The 16,227-nt window shown below is 46.4% G+C and overlaps 1 long non-coding RNA gene across 1 annotated transcript; it reads right to left on the minus strand.

Annotated features, from left to right (window-relative positions):
- Positions 1 to 207: 207 nt before the first annotated feature.
- LOC309872178 lies at positions 208 to 974 on the minus strand. The gene is made up of 2 exons (XR_014315709.1): positions 827 to 974; positions 208 to 521 (listed from the first exon to the last, which is right to left on the minus strand). It is a non-coding gene; the product is annotated as an uncharacterized lncRNA (long non-coding RNA).
- Between the last annotated feature and the right edge of the window lie 15,253 nt (positions 975 to 16,227).

The following is a 16,227-nucleotide window of genomic DNA, read 5'->3' on the forward strand; positions in this document are numbered from 1 at the left end:
TAGTTCCCAGTTCAGGGCTATAGCATTTGCTATTTGTTCTTCCTGTAAAGTTCTTCCTGCAGACCTTCCAGGGCTGGCTTCTGTTCATCATTCAGTCTCATCTCAAATGTCACCTCCAGGATAGGCTTTTCCTAGTCACACCAGATAAGGGCATTTTCACCTACAGTCATTCTGGGTCATTATAATTTGATTCATGACCTGCACAGGTTTATTTGTTCTTTTCCATTTTATTTTACATGGTTAATCTTTCTGCATTCCATTAGAATGTCAGAAATCTGCCTTGTAACCCCACTGCCCATAACATCACCTGGATTAGGATATTAATTCAACTGTTTCAACAGATAGTCTCCCCAAACAAGGATTCCAAAAGATACACATTGATTTCTTATAGAAAAATCCAGTCAAGCAGTTAAGGGTAGAAGCTTCCTGATTCTGCAGGAAGCAAGAATCCCCCCGGCTGGACGGTCTGCCATCCTTCCCCGGGCAGCTTCATCTGATGACCCAAGTTCCTGCCCCAGCTCCTGCCAGAGAGGAGAAAGGAGGAAATGAAGTGCACACCTTTCCCTTGAAGGGACACCCCTCAGAGTCTGCACACCCCTCTTCCACTCCAGCCCAGAACTCATTCACATGACCGACTACACCTAGCTGCAGGGTAGGCTGGAAAGGTTTCCTTTATTCTGGGCAACCATGGCTAGCTCAAATTCAGGAGTAGTCTTACTAAGAAGAAGGAAAGGACGGATATTAGGGAAGAGCTAGCAACCTCTGACACCCCTAGCACACCGCAGGGACTTTAAATAAATACCCGTAGTCTGAATAAATAACACACACTGAGAAAGTGACCGGTGAGAAGTGATCTGATGGGGGAGTAACCCAAGTCCTCCCAGAGCGTAGAGAAAGCACACCGACTGTGTCCCTTCGGTCCAGCATCTCAAGAAGCTGAATAAGGACTGGGCTTCAGGCCATAACTCCAGAACCTGTGAAAGAAGAGAGAAGAGAATTCTAGAATCCTAGAAAACCAGGATTAGAGCATGGGTTTTGATTTCACACAGATTTGAATTTGAGTGTATGTCCTGACCCCGAGCCAGGTAAATTTCCAGGTAAATTATCCTACGATAAAATACAAATCAGAACTTTTCCTGATTTAATTAAACGGGATGACTAACTTATGTAAATTGCTTAGCAAAGTACCTGACGCGGAGTAGGTGCTGAGTAATTATTCGCTATTATTATTGTTGTTTTTCATTATCATTATTATCACCGTCCTTATATTTATCTTCTTTATTGCCCTCAGAAGGGACAAGCATAAACCTCCAACTCATGTCTGACAAAACGGAGGCTTGGGCAGGTGACATGAACAGCTTCTTCCTGGATGGGGAGAAGAACGGATGGCAGAAAACCGATTTCCACAGAGGAAGGTCAGGAGAGTGGTCAGCCAACAGTTGGGGTTGTGAATGTCTGAGCCAGAAGGGGAGACCCCGGAGGAACATGAGGCAGCCATCAACATAAGTGTGGGGGGCGGGAAGCTTCCATGCCATGCTCAGGGCTGGGGAAGCCATCCTGGGAGCCATGGGGAGTAATAGTAAGATCTTCTAGAGAGGACTGTGGGGACATGGTCAGGTTTGTTGTTTTGTTTTGCTTTTTTTTTTTTTTTTTTTTCTTTTTAGCCTAGAAAAATCACTTTGGCTGCCCAGATGGAAGATAACTGCCAGGGCAGAAATAAGCAAGGGAAAGCTAGCAAGGAGTTTGTTTCCTCTCTGGGGAGACATCACCAGGCTGCCTTGTCGCCAGAAGAGCACGAACAGAAAGGGGGTAAAAGGGAAAAAAAAATCCAACAAGCGTAGTGGAGATCCTAGGTTTTCGAGCTGGTCCGGGGCTGGGAACAGAGCAGCTTGTGTGTCCTTGAGGATGTCATTCAGCGTCTGCAGGACTCGACATGGACTCAGCACGGAGCCTGGGTTCTGAAGTTTGTCTCCTGCCTATAGTGCCTTGGAAAACGTTAACAACTCTGAGCCTGGTTCTTTGGCTCTACAGTGGGGGGTAATGATAGTTCTGACTTCACAGAGTTGTTAAGGACCAAATGGGCAAATCCCCAGGAAGCATTTAGGGAAGACACATGACACACCTGACTCTTCCTGAGTCAGGTAGAAGGATCTGCTTTATTATTGTATCAGACCAGAAGTTGCACCCCGGGGATTTCAGGCCCCTCCTGGTGGCAGTTCTTTGCAACATTTCATGAGCCCCTTTATGAACCCTTGTACGCAGAGATTGCCAGGAAGCTCTGGGATGATTCAGAGAAACAGCCTTGACTGAGATAAGGAGAAACAAAAAAAGATGGGTTCATTTCTATAGCATCTCAAGTTGGGTATCTGAGTTTATACCCTTACATTATGTTTATATGTACTTGTATGTGTGTCTAAATCCATGCATGGCTGCGTACGCTCACATTTGTGTATTTTATGTATATTTCATGTGCCTGGGTTATTTGTGTGTATTTTGTGTATACGAGTACTACAATGTTTATGTGTAAGTTTATACTTGCTTGTCATTTGTGTGTAGACATGTAGTTAGGTGGGTGTGTGTTTGTGTATTCTTGAGTACATGTGTGTGTCTGTATTTGCTCTCAGACCATCAAATGCCACAGCCTAGAGTTCTGTCCAGTTCAGCCCTCGGCCCTCCTCGAGCCCCTACGTGCTCTGACTCTGAGCATGATAGTTGCACAATGATTTTCTGTAAGGCCAGGAGACCCAGGCCAAGGCTAAGGGCAGTGGGCAGCAGGGGACAGTGGCTGCCAATGTGGCCGGTGTGGGAGAAGCCACCGTGGGAGACCAGGAGATAGGGAAAGAGGCAGACCTTGGTCAGAGAGCCAACTGGGCCCCTGGGAACTGTGTGGTATCTCCTGGGTCCTGCCAAGACCAGAACAGAAAGTAGCTTCAGGCTGTGTAATGCCTCCCACACGGTACAGCCTGGCCTGGCCAGTTCCTTAAGACCTGCACCTCCCACCCCGTGAAATCTGCACAGTTGCATTTTTTCAGCTCCTGAAAGGCTGCCCACCCACGCCTTGTAGCCTGAATCCCAGAGTGCAGAGTGGGAGGCCAGTGCTAGTGATCTAGTTCCCAGCAGGTCCCACACAGGCCACATACTTTTACTCTATCTCAGGGGACCCTCCCTCTAACCTGTGAGGTTAATGATACGGCAAGAATGGATGGCTCAGTGGGTTAAGCGTCAGACTTCAGCTCAGGTCATGATCTTCGGGTCCTGGGATCAAGCCCCAAGTCAGGCTCCCCGCTCAGCAGGCAACTCTGCTTGTTCCCCTCCCTCTGCCCCTCCCCCTACTTGTGCTCTCTCTCAAATAAACATAAAATCTTTAAAAAATATATATGACAGGGGCACCTGGGTGGCTCAGTGGGTTGGGCCTCTGCCTTTGGCTCAGGTCATGATCTCAGGGTCCTGGGATCAAGCCCCGAATTGGGCTCTCTGCTCAGCAGGGGGCCTGCTTCTGTCTGCCTGTGATCTCTCTCTCTCTCTCTCTCTGTCAAATAAATAAATAAAATCTTAAAAAAAAAAAATACATATGACAAGAAGGTGGAAGAAATGAACACCATGAAATCACAGCCTTCTCCAGACTTCTTTGACTTGCCTGCACTCACGTCTTCTCGCCTTCCTGGTGAGGAAAAGCGCCCAGATGAGGGCCTTTGGCTTGAGAGAGTCGATAGGAGGCCAAGTTTTCAGGCAAGTGGGAGGAGACTATGATTGAGGGGTTGGCAGCTGGAGACACCCCCACACCAGTGTATCCCCGACTGTGTCCCCCTTCGAGCAATGTGTCAGGACCCGGTGAGAACATTGCTTCTAAAAGCCATTAACACATTAATGACCACACACCAGTCATGAAAGCGCCACGACACTCAAGCCTCTGCCAATGCTTTCTTCATTTATATGCCGTTTAAATTCTGCTCCGAGATGCCACTTAAGAAGTTGGAGAGTTGCCCGATGTCAGTGACTGTGGGGGTCTCCGGTCTTCCTCCTCTTCTTCCTACTAGGACCCCATGATTCCGGGAAACGAGGAGGAACCTGCTCCTTACTTCCCTGCGACGAGCTTCATTTCTCTTGCTCCTCATGCGCAGGCTACCGCGGACGAATCCCACCAGCCGCTCATCAGTCGGCTCTGGGCATCGGAGAATTGCTCCTCGCCAGCCTTCCCCGCTGACCCCAGGCCCCGCCGTGGAAGCCTGTGCTGCGTGTCCCGGGACCACAGCCTCCCACCGTGGCTATCCCCGCAGTGGTGGTCTCCACGCCCGCAGTCCCATCCAAGGACTTAGCGCCTCGGGGCACTTAATCGAACAGCCCAGAAACCAAACTCCCATGTCTTCTCCCGGTTGTGTGGAGATTCAACACCTCCGAGTGCCAGGCCCCTCCTCTCCTGAACTTGAAGCTAAAATCTCCATCCCACGCCTCCTGAGACAATTCAATCTGCCTTCCTTGTGTCTGGGTCTCTCTAACAAAGGGGGGGGGGGGGGGATGGAGAGTTATCTTCGGGGCAGCCTGAAACTCTCTCTCTCTCTCTCTCTCTCACACACACACACACACACACACACACTTTTTTTCAGTCCCCCAGTGGCAAAGGAAGGCCAGGATTCAGAACACGAACACGAAGTCCCGGCTCCCCTTCCAATAACTGGGCAGGGAAAAAAAAAAAAAAAAAGATCTTTTCACTGTCTATGCGGATGCCTGTTCAAGCAACCCAAGGAAAAAATGATCAGGTAACTACTACATTAAATTCTTTTTTTTTTTAACTTTTGATATCGAAATTTTATTTGTATAATAGTAGATACACATACGGTTGTGTAAGATGTGGGTATAGAGAAACTCCTTTCGTAGAACGTGAACGGCCTGGTGACTCCGCAGACACGGACGTTTCCGGTCCTATTAACAGCAGTAGGCCCCTGAGAAGAGAGAAGGAGATACTCCAGCTCCCCAGTAAACACTGGTTTCATCCTCACACCGCTCTTATGGGTTAAGAGAGATTAGCTCACCTGCTCAAGGTCACTTGGTAAGTGATGGCATGATTTTGGTCAGCTTGGCTTCACAGGTACATCTTAACCCACAAAGGAAACGATTTTTAAGGGGTGTCTCAGCCCCAGATGCCTCAGATCACCTGGGAACCACTCCAGCCTCACCACGTGAAACTCTTTGACAGTGACTCCATTTTTTTTTCATTATAAAACGTCTTCTTTCTGATTACATCATACTAAGTAATTTTTGCCTGTTTTAGACACAAGTGAAGCAGAAGAAAAGCTAATTCCTGAGTTGCGTTCAGCTGCATCTTGAAAAGGCAAGCGTGTAAAAAGGCAGTTTTAGAAGGAACAGAGATAACTGCTTAGAGGGGAAGGAAGGCCTGAACAGCATCAAGTAACTAGGCTGCTCGTTTCCGTTCTTTTTTTTTTTTTTTTAACACTTAAAATTTTTATTTATTTTTTTTAAAGATTTTATTTATTTGACAGACAGAGATCACAAGTAGGCAGAGCCTCGGGCAGAGAGAGGAGGAAGCAGGCTTCCCGCTGAGCAGAGAGCCCGATGCCAAGCTCGATCCCAGGACCCTGAGACCGTGACCTGAGCAGAAGGCAGAGGCTTTAACCCACTGAGCCACCCAGGTGCCCCACACTTTTTTAATTTAATCTCAGGAAACAAACTGAGGGTTGCTGGGGTGGTGGGGGGAGGGGGTGGGAGGGATGGGGTGGCTGGAGGGATGAACATTGGGGAGGGTATGTGCTATGGTGAGTGCTGTGAAGTGTGTGATACTGATGAATCACAGATCTGGACCCCCGAAACAAATAATACATTATATGTTAATAGAAAAAATAAGAAGATGTGGTATATATAAACAATGGAATATTATGCAGCCACCAAAAAAAAAAACCCCGAAATCTTGCCAATTGCAATGATGTGAATAGAACTAGAGAGTGTTATGCTAAGCAAAATAAGACCATCAGAGAAACACAATTATCATATGATCTTACTGATACATGGAATTAAAGGAACAAAATAGAAGATCATAGGGGAAGGGAGGAAAAATAGAACAAGATGAAGCCAGAGAGGGAAACTCTTAATCACAGGAAACAAGCTGAGGGTTGCTGGAGGGGAGGAGGAGTGGGGGACTGGGGTAACTGGGTGACAGACATTAAGGAGGGCACAGGATATAATGAGCACTGGGTATTATATAAGACTGATGAATCACAGGCCTGTACCTCTGAAACCAATAATACATCATATGTTAATTAATTGAATTTAAATTTTTTAAAATTACATTAAATTCTTAATATATCACCCTACCACATTTGTTTTAAAAATCTAAAATATGTTTGTATAGTTGACCTCATCAATATATAACAGGTTTTTTTTATTTTAAGGCAAAGCAGAGTGTCCACAAGAATTCCAGACATTCAGAGAAAGACACCACCTGATTTTTATGATTTTATTTATTTGACAGAGAGAGCAAGAGAGCACAAGCAGGGGGAGCAGCAGAGGGAGAGGGAGAAGCAGGCTCCCCGCTGAGCAGGGAAGCCCTATGCGGTGCTCAATCCCAGGACCTTGGGATCATGACCTGAGCCAAAGGTAGACATTTAACTGACTGAGCCACCCAAGCATCCCAGCAAGAGCACCTTACAATCTGCTGGGCTATAATGGAAGCATTAACCAATGGTCATCCCAGTGCTGGATGGCGAAACCGTACCCGCCCTGCTAACAGTCTTGTCTTACAATCACAATATGAATCTCTAGTATCATTCTGTGGTTCTTGAATATCAAACACTGATCCTCTTCCAAGGTGAAGTGCTGCTTGAAGGAGGGAGTTCTCTTGTGAGACCATTTCTGCTATCTATTTTAAGTCAAACATATATCTCATGAAGTCAAAATTGTTCAACTAATATTGACTGAACACTGGATTTGTGCTTGATTCTGTGTCCTGAGATACAGAAAATGAATCAGCCATGGTCTCTGTCCTCATGGGGATGACAGTCTATCCTGAGTACAAACACAGGCATGGTGGGTGGTGCAAAGGAGAAGTGCAGGATGGCATTGGTGAGGCCGGGACTGGGAGGAGGCTAGGGAGGCACTCATGAGACCCCGAGGGTGAATGTCCCCTTCTATGTTGCGTCCTAGACACCTCCCCTTGCCCACCCTAATCTCCACTCTGGCAGTCAGAAAGTCAAAGTGAAAGGGAAACACTTCAAGTGAAGGCAAATCCTTGGGGTAAGATTCCCTGGTCGCTTGCTGCATCTTCGGACACTGAGCAGCTGAATCCCATTCCATTCTTTGGGTTTCAATGGAAAGGAGGGCTGATGTCCCACTACAGAAAACACCAAAGGCAAATATTCTTTTGCACCACTTTGAGAGTTAGTGAGCAGGCATATGACACAGGCTCAGCAGAGGACTCTGAATCTTAAAGGACTAAATTCAAACCACAGAGAAGGTGGAGACAATATATGGTGGCCAGCAGGCAGAAGCCACTGTGGGAGAAGTCCAGACAAGACTCCAGGTGTCCAGTGCCAGGACGGCAATGCTGCTGGTGGGATCCCAGTGGATCACTTCTGCTGCTCACTCTCCCTTGGTCCTTCCAATGCCAATGATCTAGACTTCCTATCAGTTCTATGAGCTACATGGTATCTTTCCAAGAAATGCTCTTTCTGCTTAAGCTGGTCTGGACTCAAATCATTACATCCAGTGACGAATTTAAGGTGTGTCATCATCAAATATGTTGAAGAATATTGCAATCCACCACACAGAACCCTTGTGAGATTCGGTGCCAGGATGTGGGACAATCTGACTGGGCGGGGAAATAAAAGACCAGCAGCAAAACATAAAGTAGAAGGCCTGGAGCATGAGAAGGAGGAGGAAGGACACTAAGCAGGGACTGAGCTGAGAGAACAGCCCCGAAAACAGTGAGGAATAGTAGGGCTTGTACAAAGGCATTGCCAAGGAAGACTCAAGCGGCTATGATGGCGGACCTATTGCGAGAAGGGAAGAGGAGGGCGACTGAAGTCTTAACGGGAATCGAATGTGTGCTAGCCTCTGCGCTGGGCATTTCCTACCTCTTCCTTCATTTGATCTTACAACACCCCTGTGCCTCAGATGGGATGAATCCTCACCTTAGAAATGAGAAGATAAAACGGAGAAGGTTAAATGGCTTGCCTAGCGACATGCAGAAGATATGTGGTTACGGATTTGAACTCAGACCTTCTGATTCCGAATCCAGTGTTCTTCCTTTGATGTTTTCAGGAATACGTAGACCCTGAGACTGGAAGTTTCAGCAGAGGGCTCTGCTGCGGATGACGGAGGTGAGCCCTAACGCTAAGACCAGTTTCAGGGCTCTCATAGGAAGGGACTGGAGAGTGAGTAGATGATGCCCAACAGAACACCCCAATTCAGAATAATCAAGTCCTTTTTGATTAGTCAGATAAGCAGCAAGGGCGGGGAATACTCGAGGCCACAACTCAAATCGTGGGGCTGGTGATGGAAAGATCCCCATTGTTTCAGTTCAGGATCAGTTCCAGAAAAGGACTAGCCCACAATTAAATATCCCGTGACCCCAACTGGGAGGAAAGGAAACACATGGAGCTGGAACCCCATGTGGCCTGACGCCAGCTCTCTGCGGGTTGAAGGAAACAGTGAGACGCCATCCTGGAGGCCCTAATAGGGTAGAACCTCAGGTCTTCTCACGGGAGGGTTGCAGCCTTTTGGGTGAAAGTAGAAAAAAAGAAGCAACCTGTGTCCCCGGAGCCTAAAGCTACCACTAAAGTGTCTGGTATGATAACCACTACCCACGCGTAGCTATCGAAATGGAAGTAGAAATTAGATGTGATTAGATTCCATTCCCCAATTACCCTAGCCACGTCTCTTTTCCTTTTTCTTTGTCTTTCATGTGCTCGTGGAGCTTAATGCCTTGTCAGGGAAGAAGATATTAATAAAAATCATATAATATGTATTTATGGTGTGATTTAAAAAGCAAAGTGTCTGCGTCTGTATTATTGTCCCCTGCTGACTTTATAGGTGTATACGCACCTTTAGAAAACATATAGTATGGGCTAATGTTTTGTTTTCCATGTCAGGGGATGTCTTTCTTTTTTCATCCCACAATATGTCTTGCAGAGTTAAGTGGGTTCACATCATCTTTTTTGAGTGAGACATCGTCGTCATTAGCATGAATACATCATTTCCCTCTGATGGACGTTTAGAATGCTTTGGAGCTTTGCTTTTGCATTGCAAACAAGGATGCAACAGGTCTATCTGTGTCCTTACTCACTAGCCACATTTCAAATGCTTAATAGTCACACTTGGCTCGTGGTTACCATATTGGACAACACAGAGATGAGACATGCCATCCTTGCAGAGAGTTCTATTGGCAGCGCTGGTCTAGAAAATAAGAATCAAGTGGATAGAATGGACATTCCTCATTTATATCATCTGGGACGAGTTGTGGGCCAGCAGGCTAGGAGCGATATGCAAAACAGATTGTTAACCACCTACGGATCCACCTTCTCCCCAACCTACACACACACCTTCCTCTGTTATTGATCTGTAAGTGTAATGAGGCCAAAATGCCAGGCACAAATGGTACAGCCAAGAATGATTTAATAGAAGTGTGGGCTCTCATGATGTTGGACTCCGTGTTGGGCAAGAGGGGTCAGACTACAGAGGTCACCCCAGGCTTCCAGGTGTGCTTAAGGATCAAGTTTGGACAGGTACATACTTGGGGTTTACACAACACTTAGCTTCATAATATATGGGCATAATATATGGGATACTTCGTTCTGTTCACACTTTGTTCTGCACCTTCCCAACTTACCCCAGCAATACCTGGCTGAAATTAAAAAAGAAGGAGAGGACAAAACAGAACAAAACAAAAGGAGAGGGCAGGGTCAGTCTTGAAATAAAGCAGCAGGCTGGGGAAGGGGGAGGTCGAAGCCCAGCAGAGATGACAATAGTGAGAGAAATAGGACATATATATGGGGAATAAGCCCTTACAAGGCATCTTCCAGATTTAGGAGAGATGATGGGCCATTATCCTTTCTTCTCCCATTTGTGCCCTGAGTCACAATTCCAAAGGCCCCCAAATATGGTGGCCTGGGACCTATGAGGTAACTTCTCCTTCCTGACCAGCTCCTTTGGGGGAAACAGGCAGTCCCCCTCTCTCCAAGTTTTCATCTCCCCCATAGTATAGTGTAACCGGGTGCCCCATATCAGCTCCCTTTCCCCTTTGCTCTCAGTACGTCTCTGACCATATCAATGAAATGGGACAGGAATCTGAAATATGCTCATGTGCACATCTATCTGCACATCTTCTACGGCACTTGTAAAGTTCTCAAGAATGTCATACTCCCTTCTCCACAACATCCTTGGCCATTCTGCTGATCTTAACCAGCAAAGACAATGAGGAACAGCTGCTCTGTGGAACCTACAAGCTAAAGTAGCCCAGATAAATTGAAATTGTCTGAGAATGGACTTGGAATCCTCAATCAGAGGGACACTTGGGTGGCTCCATTGGTTAAGTGTCTGCCTTGGGCTCAGGTCGTGATCCCAGAGTCCTGGGATTGAGTTCTGCATCAGGCTCCTTGCTCAGTGGGGAGCCTGCTTCTCTCTCCCCCTGCTGCTCTCCCTGCTTGTGCTTTCCCTCTCTCTCTCTCTAACAAATAAATAAAATCTTTAAAAAAAGAATCCTCAATCAGAAATTTAGGAACCATTTTCATGGAGGCAACAGTAGATCAAAATTCAAATCCCTCCCAAGTGTTTTTGGAAAAGTACCCATTTTACTATATTCCACACCCAAATCCTTTGCACATATCCTCTGCCCCCATCATCATGTTCCACTTTTCCAGAGCAAGCCAGAGACCCGAGAGATCAAGTAATGGCACTGGCAAGATCAGTTGGTACCAGACAACTCAAATTTTCCCTTGGCTACAGAGATCATCCAAAGCCCTCCATGGAGCCCGCTATTCTCCTAGCCCAGGCTGCAAGAGTCCCAAGAATTCCCTGAACATGACCCCTGGGAGAGATCTTGTTTACCTTGGGCAACCCAGACCAGGAGCAAGGTAACAGTCAAAACCAGGAAAATGAGTTTCATGAACGCTGGGAGCTCAGGAGGAGATTAGCAGGCTTGGAGGCTCTTGGGCTGGCAAGACAGGCAGAGATCTCCATGCTGGGCAGTCCAGACTGGTATTTATTGCCCTCAAGGAGCATGGTGGACCCATGATCAGTGAACCAGAAAGAAAACAGTCATTTCAGATTGGACAGATGGGCAAGTAGTCATCCACATTGGCGGACTGCGTCCTGAATACACCACCTTGTCTGCTCTTTCAGAGGAAGCCAGGACGTTAACAAAAAGAGGACTCAGCCTTGCCTCCAGGGAGGTTTATAATGCAACTGGGGAGCCAAGCAGGGGGAAAATGTTTTTACTATTATTTCATGTCTGGTAAAAGAAAAGAGAGAGAGCAATGAGACAGATAAGGAATGATACTTCTGTGTTCCTTGGGTTCCCTCCAGCAATGAGGATGCCCTATGATGTCCCATATGTTGACAGTTCATTTAAAGAATCGTAAGGGAAGGGCAGAAGCAGAGGGAAACATATACTGGCCCCATGGCCATCACCACTGGAAACTCAGTCATCTGCCTTTGGGAGCGCGATGAGCAGGAAGGCCACAGACCTTACTTTTAACAGTGTGTGTTGGAGAAGAACTGATAGCATCTTCCCAGGTGCCAAAGGAAGGACCAATTTGCTCCCGTGGTCCAAAGACAATAAGAGATGCACAGAGCAGAGCTACGCCGGCCAGAGCAATTCCGCCAAAGTCCAGTTATCTGCTGGCACGTGAGGAATAACAAAGCCTTTCCGGGGTAAGGCCCTCAGTTTGGGAGTGGAAGGAGCTCAGATACCTAAGGCCTGGTAGATGGATCAGAGAAGAGCCAAATGCTTTTTAGCACCACAATAGAAAGATCTATCATTTCCAAATGAGCAGAAACAGGGACACCCCAACAGGAGGACTATCGCCTTCCTGCTCTGGAACAAGCAGGAACAAAAACCTTGTTGTTTAACCCTGAAACTATCCCTGCTCCCCTTCCCCCAGGGGACTTACTTAAAAACAAGTCCTGGAAACCAGCCCCAGGTAACAAAGCCCAGATATAAGGGTGGCTCAGGCCAGGGGGAGACATCCGTTCAGTAGGGGGTTGCATACTGTCTCCCTAGCTACCAAGGAGTATGGGCCACGCCCTTTGGGAGCCTTTTGGGCGCCAATTCTAACAAGGTGATAGGCTAGGTCAAATGTCTACTATAGGGTAAATTGTAATTCAATTGGTCACTTATGTGGGACCTAACATGACTGTGGAGTTTCCTCTGTGTATTACAATCTCATTGGCCACCTGTGTGTGGCCAGACCCAGCCACATGGCCTTTGCCCTTAAAAGCTAGTCTGTGAAACAGAGAAAGGTCGCCCTCTCTTGTAAGAGGTGTAGCCCCAAACGTTCGGTCTGATTCTTGATGCTTGGAGCGGAATAAAGCTTTGCTTGACCTTCGCTTTATATCAATCTCGCTCCTTTAATCAGGGACCCATTATTGGGGGGCATATCAAAACCACTTATGTAACATAAAAATGCATACACTCTAAAAAGGTACATATTAAAACGTGAGAGGAGTTGCCTATGCAGGACATGGCTGGGAGTTGATTGTGGGGATAAAAATCAATAAATTAGTAAAAATCAAACAAGAGAAGGGCTTTGCCTAAGACCAACAATGACAAATTTGCTGTAAATAACTCAATCATTGCAACAGAAAACTCAAAGAAAAAAGTGCTCTTTGACAAGAAGCTTTCTTCTAAGGATTACTAGTGAGGACATCAGCCCGGTAGACTGGAACACATTTCCTTTCCTTCCAGAAAGGGTGGCTGAAAAGAAACCCAAGGTGCCACTTGAGTTCACAGGGCTCAGGGCAAAACCAAAGGCACAATTTCCTCCATTCTTGGGGAAAGAGACTGTTTCTAGAGTCGGGAAAGACTAGAAAGAGAGGTGAGTGACTCATGGGAGCCCCACTCCTAAAGAATCTTTAGTCCTGAAGGGACTTCCTTTGTACATCCAAAGAACACTTAAAGGCACAGAGCTTCTCCTACACTAAACTGTTTCGAGATCTCCTTCTCCTCCCATAAAGAACTTCATCATAACCCTGCGTGCTTGTTCCCGGGGATGCTGATTAGCAGACTAGTGGCCCTAATGCAGGAATGACCTGAATCCGTTATGTGCATTATTTAACACCATCAACACTGGTTTTCAGCTGTAGAGGAGACTCGCATAAAAAGACCGCTTCCATCTACATTTTGCTTCAGTTTGGGGGGGGTTGAGGGAAAAGGAAGATGGTAGGGAAAGAGTTTGAGACTCCTGGCCCCCGTGAGGCTTGGAGATTTTCTGGCTTTCTATCGTTATGTCTATTACTTTCCAGCCCGCTGGCTCCTGGTGCTACGTGTGGTTAGGGATGGCCGTGGTCATGCTGGCACTTTTTCTTCAAGTATCTTGAAATGATGTGCGACCATCTATCACCAGGGCCAGTGTGTGGGAATTAAAAAAAAAAAAAAAAGAATGCTTTGAAACCAAACAAATCTGGATTTAAATCCTCACTTTACCACTTACCAGCCATGTGACTTTCTTAAAAGTTTTTATTTAAATTCCGTTAGTGAACATACAGTGTAATATTAGTTTCAGATGTATAATACAGTGATTCAGCACTCCCTTACAACACCCCTCGCTCATCCTGGTGAGCGTGCTCTAACCCCCATCACCCATTTCACCCCCCACCGTCCCGCCCTGTGACCATCTGTTTGTTCTCTAGACTTAAGTCTGTTTCTCCATTTGCCTCTCTCTTTTTTTCCGCTTTGCTGCATTATTTTTTCTTAAATCCCGCATAGAAGTGAAATCATATGGTTTGTGTCTTTCTCTGACTTATTTGGTCTAGCATTACACTCCCTTTTTTTTTTTTAAGATTTTATTTATTTATTTGACAGAGAGAGAGAGATCACAAGTAGGCAAAGAGGGGGAAACAGGCTCCCTGCAGAGCAATGTGGGGCTTGATCCCAGGACCCTGAAATCATGACCTGAGCCAAAGGCAGAGGCTTAATCCACTGAGCCACCCAGGCGCCCCGCATTACACTCTCTAGCCACATCTGCAAATGGCAAGATTTCATTCTTTAGGGCTGAGTAATATTCATCTATATATATATATATATATCACATATATATATATATATATATATCACTATCCACGTGACTTTGAACAAACCAGTTAATGTCTTTGAACCTCAGTTTGTCGTTCCTAATACAGAGACAACGCTGCTGAGCCCAGAGGTTTGCTGTGAAGATGATTAAGGTAATATTTGTTAAGCCCTTAGAACAGAGTAGAAGAGTCTGGCACACAGAAGAGCCCTGCTGACTGGTCACTGTCAGTATCTACCAGGAATTCTCATCTGCCTTGACTTCTTGGAGCGTTTGACGGTTGACCTCTTTCCTCCCTGCAGCTCTCCTGGCTCCTCCCTTGTCAACAAAGTCAGTGTTCCAGAAAGGGGGCAAAGATTGTCAGCGATCCTGAGATCTCTCTGCCCCCTGTGCTTTTTCAAATCAAGGTTGAAAATTTCAAAACTACCTAAACTAATTTCAAGTCTAAGATCCAGAGTGTTTACCCAGAATGCAGGCTCAAGGACAGCTCTGTCTTCTGGGTCTGAAGCATATACAATGTATATCTTTCCTTTGGCGTATATCTTTCCTTTGGCGTGCTCTCGCTCAGGGGAAAAGAGTCATCAGAGCATGCTTCCAAGGGTATCCCTGTTTCTAGCTCTCTTGGGCCTCCCAAGATGACTTCACTGGCTACTTTACTGTGGCCCAGACATTTCTAGAAGCTGCTCTTTCTCTCAATGCATCATTTCATTTGCCTTCTTTCCCAGGAATCGACCACTGCTGTCTCCAGGTCGGGTCATGTTTCCATCCCTTCTAGAACATCTTTCTCTAACTGCCCCCACCCCACAACTTATCCCCCCTGTGCAGGCCATTTTCAGTTTTCTGTGAACTGGTGTTCAGGACATAATGGCGGAGGAATTATCTAAGGGCATTCCTGTACCTAAAATGCTTACAGCTTCTACAGGAAAATGGAAAGCAATCATTTTTAGATGAACTTCCAAAAACATTTCAGAAATGTTTGCTAAATGAATCAGAGCTTGACTGAGCATCTACTATGAACAGGGTACTCTGTTGAGCATCAGAAATACAAAACTGTGTAAGATATTGTCCCCTAATAGCGAACTGCATTAGAGTAAAGGAGGTTACGACACAGTGGTGGGGTGAAGGAAGGCCTGGGGGGAGACTCTTGGTGGCTTAGAAGAACAAAGGTTTATTTTCCACTCGTGCTGCGTGTTCACTGCAAGCTGGTGGAGACCCTGCTCCGCATCTTCTCACTCAGGAACGCAGACTGATGGATAGCTCCTCAATGGTTACTGATCACCATGGCAAAGAAAAAACAGCTCTGGTGGGTCCTGAACTGCTCCTTACATGCCTGGACCTTGGAAGTAAGAGGCAGCGTGTGTAACTCCCTGGGTTACAACCGTGACATGGCCCCACCCAACCACTAGAGGGCCAAGAAGTATGATCCCACCACAGGGCTGGAGTCCCAGAAAGCATCATCACAGTGGTCAGGAGGAATGGCCACATACAGTTGTCTGTGCTGCATCAAAGTAAAATACAAAGAACAAACAAAAGAAAATTCCAATAGAATAGATAATGGACAACCAACAAAGTCCAGGGTGGTCAGCAAAGAAAGCTTGGTGGAGGAACTTCCAGGAGCCTTGAAGGAAGACAGGTTTCAGAGAAATGGCAGAGGGGAGGGTGTGAGAGCTTACTGAAGGTAGGGGTGTGGTGGGAACAGAGCAGTGGCAGCTGGCATGCTTGTGAGCCGTTTGGAAACTGGAAAATACACTGCATGCCTATAGCTGGGTGTTCATTCACCATATAATGTTGCAGAATCGCATAGCCATAAGAATTTTAAAGTCTTGAATGCAAATATAAGAAACTTAGACTTGGTTCTGGGGTCCAGATCGGAAAATTGAGGGAGGCTGAGACGGTAGGGCTCTGGTCCCTCCTTCCTTCTCCCTTCCAGCTTTAACCTGAGCGTCTTTCCTTTGATCTGTTTGATTCATGGAATTCCATGCAAGTTTTT

Source organism: Mustela nivalis (assembly GCF_964662115.1).
Source record: "Mustela nivalis genome assembly, chromosome: 8".
NCBI classification, from domain to species: domain Eukaryota; kingdom Metazoa; phylum Chordata; class Mammalia; order Carnivora; family Mustelidae; genus Mustela; species Mustela nivalis.